Genomic DNA, 6,801 nt, shown 5'->3' with positions numbered 1-6,801 from the left:
AAAGAAAGAAAGAAAGAAAGAAAGAAAGAAAGAAAGAAAGAAAGAAAAAGAAAGTCTAGAAAAATAGTAAGATACCCTGCCTGAGAGCATCAGAAAGCTACCATGATCTGGAAGAGAAGGGAAGCCCAGAGAGTAGATCCTGGCATTTGGCCTTTTTTTCTTTCAAGGGGAAATTGCCAATTCTAAGAGCTACAGCTGAGAGGATGGGAAGTTGTGCAGATTCAGGGTGTGGGGAGAGAAAATTAGAGTCCAGGACCCACTAAAGAAGAGCTTTGGTAACTCTTTCCCAGCCCCCAGGTTTTAAGCTGGGGTTCTGAAGGAATCTTACATTTTAAAAGTAAGTATTAGCCAGAACTAGATTAGCCCTAAAAAGGACTGAACATCAGTTTAAAGTCATCTCAATCCCTAATTGGATTAATCTAATTTGCTCCTAGCCTAGTTGTCTGCCAGAAACAAAACTATAGTGGAATATATCATTAACTGCCGGTTCACAATATCATGGTATCTTTTAAATTTTGTCTAAACAATATTTGGCACTTAGTGAAAGAATAATTAAGGATACAAGAAGATAAGATTTGACCCAAAACCTAAAGGGAAAAATGGATAATCGAAACCAACCTTTTATTCCTAGTTTTCTTAGAGGTTTTTTGTTTTTGTTTTAAATCATGGGATACTGGATTTTGTTAAATGCTTTTTCTGCATCAATTTATATGATCATATGATTTTTCTTCTTTAGTTTGTTAACGTGATGGATTACATTAACTGATTTTGAATGTTGAACCAGCCTTGCATACCTGGAATAAACCTGCTTGGTCATGGTATATAATTATTTTTACACATTGTTTGATTTGATTTGTTAATTTTTTTGTGGATTTTTGCATCTATGTTCATGAGAGCTATGGATCTGTAGTTTTGGGGTTTTTTTTGTCCTTTCTTGCAATGTCTTTGTCTGGCTTTGGTATTAGTGTAGTTCTGGCCTCATGGAATGAGTTAGGAAGTATTCACTCTGCTTCTAGTTTCTGGAACAGACTGTGGACTATTGGAATAATTTCTTCCTTAAATATTTGGTACAGTTCACCAGTTAAAGCATCTGGGCCTCATGCTTTCTGTTTTGGAATAGTTATAATTATTGATTCAATTTCTTTGATACACACCTCCTCATATCTATTTCTTCTTGTGTGAGTTTGGTAGTATCTTTCTTTTCTTTTCTTTTTTAAAGATTTTATTTATCTATCTATATATCTATCTATTCGAGAGAGAGAGTGAGAGAGAACAAGCAGGGAGAGTGGCAGAAGGAGAGGGAGAAGTGGACTCCCTGCAGGGAGCCCGATGGTAGTTTGTATCTTTCAAAGTGTATCTTTCATCTAAGTTATCAAATTTGTAGGCATAAAGTTATTCATAGTGTTCCTTTATTATCCTAGATTCCATGGGATTAATAACAATGGCTACTCTTCCATTTCTGATCTTAGTAATTTGTGTCTTCTTTTTTCCTTAGTTACCCTTGGTTAGAGTTTTATCAATTTTATTGATCTTTTCTAAGAATTAGCTTTTGGTTTCATTGATTTTTCTCACTTGTTTTCCTTTTTTCAATTTCATCGATTTCTGCTTCATTTTTTTATTATTTCTTTTCTTCTGATTCTTTTAGGCCTAAATTGTTCTTTTTTCTACTTTCCTAACATAGAAGCTTATTGATTTTAGATCTTTCTTCTTTTCTAATATATGCATTTAATGCTTTAAATTTCCCTCTAAGCATTGCTTTTGCTGCATCTTATAGATTTTGATAAATGTATTTTCATTTTTTAAAAGATTTTATTTTATTATTTATTTGAGAGAGAGAAAGAGAGAGAGGTAGAGGGAGAAGCAGGCTCCCTGCTGAGCAAGGAGCCTGATGCCGGACTTGATCCCAGGACTCTCGGATCATAACCTGAGCCAAAGGCAGACGCTGAACCGACTGAGCCACCCAGGTGTCCCTTCATTTTCATTTAGTTAAAAATACATTTAGATTTCTTTTAGCCTCCTTCTTTGACCCATGTGTTATATATAAGTATGCTGTTTAATCTCCAAATATTTGGCAGGTTTTTGGCTACCTTTATGTTTCTGATTTCTAATTTAATTCCATTTGGTATGTGAACATACTTTGTATGATTTCTCCCATTTTGAAATTATAAGGTGTATTTTATGGTCCACATGTGGTCTGTATTGGTGAATGTTCCATGTGAGCTTGAGAAGTGTGTGTAATTCTGTGGTTGTTGGATGGAGTATTTTATTTTCATGCCATATTATCTTGAATTAAGTAAAAAAAAAATTTCCAGACACTTTAACTACGGATTATTTTACTTACTGCTCTGTTTGGCAGCCAGTCTCGTCTTTCTCTTCAGCAATAGTGAGAAAAATATCTTTTCCTCAAGGAAGGGAAATCCATGTTTTGTTTTGTTTTGTTTTTTGCCTTTGCCAATAATAAAAATGTTGGAGATCTGGGTGACAAAGTTGTTGCCTATGGCATCTTTCACATGAACCACATCAAAAGAGCCAGATTGTCTCACTCTGTTGGTGATCATGCCTATTTTCCCCAAGTTAGCACTCTGGTCACCACCATAAACAGTCTCCAGATCTGAATGTTGTCATTCACCTTGATGAAGGAATCAGAGTAGTGGATGGTGTGAATATCATGAGTCGCCAGATGAGGGATTCTTTTTGTGCCTACAAAGTTCTTTCTCACCTTGCACAACTTGTATGTGGCCTCCTCAGGTTTAATATGATGGGCGGCAAAACAACCTTTGGTGTCATAGATGACACAGAAATTCTCTCTGGTCTTGTCAATTCTGATGACATCCATAAAAACAGCAGGGTAGGTTCTATCAGTCCAGACCTTGCTATTAATCTCAATGGACCACTGCATTTAGATTGCCTTTATTTCATCTCCTCTTAGGGCATACTTAAGTCTGTTCCTTAGGAAAGGGATGAGGGAGAGACATTCTCTCAGCTTGTGGGCATTTGTGTATGGACCAGGAGCAAACACTGTCTAGTTCATCCAATGCTTTGGAGCAGCTACACACTTCAGCTCCCTCTTGGGATCATAAGCCAAGGCTGCACTAGGTACTGCATGGAATATTTTATACATGTCAATTAGATCAAATTGATTGATAGTGCTCTTCAGGTCATCTGTATCCTTACTGATTGTCTGCCTGCAAGATCTATCAATTACCGAGGGGGCAGAGGGTGATGTCTCCAACTATAATTATGGATTTGTGTATTTATTTTTTCAGTTCTATTAATTTTGGCGTTATGAAATAGAACTGTCCTTATTTGCAGATGGCATGATTTTCTTTGTAGAAAACCTCAGGGAATATATTTTCAAAAACTCTGAGAACTAATAAGTCAGTTCAGCAATGTTGCAGGTTACAAGATCAACATACAAGCATCAATGGTATTTCTATATACTAGCAATGAACACGGGGAAACTGAGAATAAAAATTATACTATTATTTATAATTTCACAAAATATGAAGTACTTAGGTGCCTTCAAGGAACTTTCAGTATAGCCATGTGGTGCTCTATGCTGTGGCCGAGCACACACACACAAAATTAGCGTGACCTATCAGATCCTGTAAGGAACTTTTAGCTGGGAACTTCTGAAGGACGAGACAGTGAGCAGTGGGAGCAGAGGTTGAAAGGTTATTAGGTCAAGAGTGATCAGAGGAGCCATGGAATGAGATATGAAGGCTGGTTATCAGGGAGAATGATCCACAGGAACGTAGAAGCCACGAATAGGGAAGTGGACAGTAGAGGGTGAAGAAGTCACCTTGTGACAGTAGCTATAGGCAACCAGTGCAGAGTAGCCGTGCTACATTGGTGTCCCAAGTGAAGATCCACAGACTTCTGGGTTCACCTGTATGTACATTGCTGGAGTCAATACAATTTAGTATGGCCTCACCAAACCATACATGTTCACTGCATGACCTCCCTTCTCTCCCACTGGAGGAAACTGGGAGGAATCTTTTTCTGGAAATCAGGATCCCCATGCGCCCGGAATAAGCACTGCTTGTCATTTCTCTCCTTTGATTTTGGTTCTCTTGGTGGTTAAGGAAGTTCTAGTGCGGGGAAATGGTAAAGAGAGTTGAGTCTCCATTAGCTTCAACTTGAAAAAGGTGGGCACATCCCTGGGGTTCAGGGAAGTCCAAAAGTTTGTCTCTTTCAATTGATTCTGAGCACAGGTAGGGAAAGGGGCTNGGTCTTAGTTTTTAACTGTTCAAACTCCAATAGACTCCACTAGCTACCAACTCAGCCCCATTCTCCTGCTAGTTTTGCCTGTGTCCTCTCCTGAGTTTGACACATAATGCCATCTCTGAACCAGAACTTGGAAAGGGTTCTGGTTTTCCAATTCTCTATTCTGTTTGACAGTGTCTCAGAAATTTCTCCTGATCTTGAACCTACTAGATCTGGGGCTGAGGGCATTGAGCCCCTGAAACCTCTCACCTGTGGATTTAGTTTGGATTCTATGCTTGAGGAGGCAAAATTTTGTGCTGGGGCATGGAATGGGTTCCAGCAAGTACAGCTTATTAGTGATGAGAAGAGAGGAGGCCACTGGAAGACAAAGGGATGGAGAGCTGCCAGATGCCATATGGCAGGAGAGGGCCATGGGGGAGATTCTTATGTATCTTCAGGGAGAGTGGGTCTCAGATCCACTTGTGGATCTCTGTGCTGCCCTCTGGATCCCTGCTGGCCACTGTAGCTATCTCCTTTACCCTACCTGGTCACTGAGCGTCTTGCTAGCATCAGCTGCTGAACGGTGCCCTAATGAAACTCAGGAGGTAGACCACCAAGTGCTCATCATGCCACCCCCACCCCACTCAGCCCCATCTTGGGTCTTACTGGTGCTGAAGCTCTTCCCCAAGCACTAATGTCTGCGAAGTCCCACGGCACCACGATTTTAGGAGAATGAATAATATGACAGTTTAATACTTCATGTCATTGAATTTAAGAAGCACTGTTATTTTGGATACCCTTAAGAAAGTGAAAACTTTGCCAGCTAAACCATGAAATTCCACTGATTGTAAGATGCATCTCAATTTCAGAGATGAAAAAAGGGCATCTTAGAATGTTAAAATATGATATTTCATAATTAGTGTGATGGTTAAGAGCCCAGATATGAGAGCCAGGCTGCATGAGTTTGAATCCCAGCTCTGCCACATGCAAGCTATGGGTTCTTGGGCCAGTCACTTTTACCATCACTGTGCCTTAGTTTCCATGACTGTATAACGGAGACACCTACTTCCTAGAGTTGTGAGGACTGAATATGTATGTAAAGCATTTCAACAGTGCCTGGCACATAGTAAGCACTATGTCTTTGCTATTTTTTATTTTTAACAAATATTGTATCCATTACATACATAAGCAGAGGATAAATAATGGCCTTTGCCACCACCCCCACTGCCTTGCTGCCATTCCTGTCACCAGGTAAGCAGCCAGTCTGGGCATGTCTGAGCCCAGTCATTTCCAACCAGACCTCTCATCACTGTAATCCTCAGACACTTCAGGGCAGACAAGCTCCTTCCTCACCCAATATCCCCATCCCATTATTGTTATGAGCATTGTGACCCTGGTTCCTCCTAGCTATTGCCCCTTTCCACCAAGCTCTTCCCAAAGGCCCTCTAGAACTCTCATTTCACTGCAAACAAATGCCACCACCTTCTCAATCTTTTCCCAGAAGGCTTTCTTCCTTCCCTTGCAGCCTTGACTGGAAAATGCCTCCCCTCATTAAGGAGCCATCTCCCTCACCTCCTCCCGTCTTAGGGAGAGAGAACAGATTCTTCTTTGCTATTGGGTCTAGACTAGAGCATGATTCTTCTGCTGTCAAAGCTGACCCTTCTATGAGCTTCAAACAATCAAGTTAAACATTTTGTCTTAAAAACAAAGGGGTTTTAAATAATGCAATTAATACTTGATAAATCTTCCTTTTAAAAATGTCATCCTTTACAGATAAGGCCAGCCTCCTGGACTCAGCCCCATCCCTGGCTGCTCTCTGGTGAATCCCAGTTATCTGGTTGGTGCATCTTTCTCCTGACCTTTTCTCTGCAATAATCCATATACAGAAATGTAGAGTTTTGCTGTGTGTGTTTGGAAAAGAACTACAAATAGCATCTCACTATAAGCATCATTCTGTAACTTGCCGTTTTCACCTGTCTGTCCTGGCAATCTTTCCATGTATAATTCTACTTCATTTTAAGTTGCTGCATTGTAGCTCTTTTTGGGAATACCACAGCATTTTTGTAACTGTTCCTCCAACATGAACATTTATGTTGTTTTCATTTTTCTCTATTATAAAAAATGCAGCAATAAACAGATTTCTATGTGTTGGTTTACACACAAGGGAGGGTGTTTCTTCATTCCTAATATTTTGAAAAGAGTAATGGCTGTATTGTTTTTATAAAGTAGGTAATGCATACTACAAAATTGAAGCAATTTAAGAATTGCAATGAAGAAACAAATATATCACCAACACTTTCATCACCCAGAAAAGAAAAAAAAAATACAATTAACATCTGGTGAACAGCATCCCAACCATCTCCTTATGTATATGTCCAGGTAGAAGATGGCAAGCTATCTAGAAATAACTTTATAATACTGTGATCATACAAGTCATGTTATTTTCAATGAAAAGTGTGAAATTTGGTTTTATTTGAATGTTAGCGATAAAAAAGGAACAAGTATGAAAATAAAGGAACTGCAGAACTTGATGTAACTGCTTCCCTCCACTAGGTCTACTAGTCATAGAGTGAAGTGATTGGAAACATCTTTTTC

At 39.3% G+C, this 6,801-nt stretch overlaps 1 pseudogene; it reads right to left on the bottom strand.

The window, feature by feature from the left end:
* Positions 1-2,333: 2,333 nt before the first annotated feature.
* On the bottom strand, positions 2,334-3,121 carry LOC103662581 (annotated as a pseudogene).
* Between the last annotated feature and the right edge of the window lie 3,680 nt (positions 3,122-6,801).

The sequence above is a fragment of the Ursus maritimus genome (assembly GCF_017311325.1).
Source record: "Ursus maritimus isolate PB19 chromosome X unlocalized genomic scaffold, ASM1731132v1 scaffold_X1, whole genome shotgun sequence".
NCBI lineage: Eukaryota > Metazoa > Chordata > Mammalia > Carnivora > Ursidae > Ursus > Ursus maritimus.
Note: the sequence above shows the minus strand (reverse complement) of the source record. Positions and strands in the feature narration are given on the sequence as shown.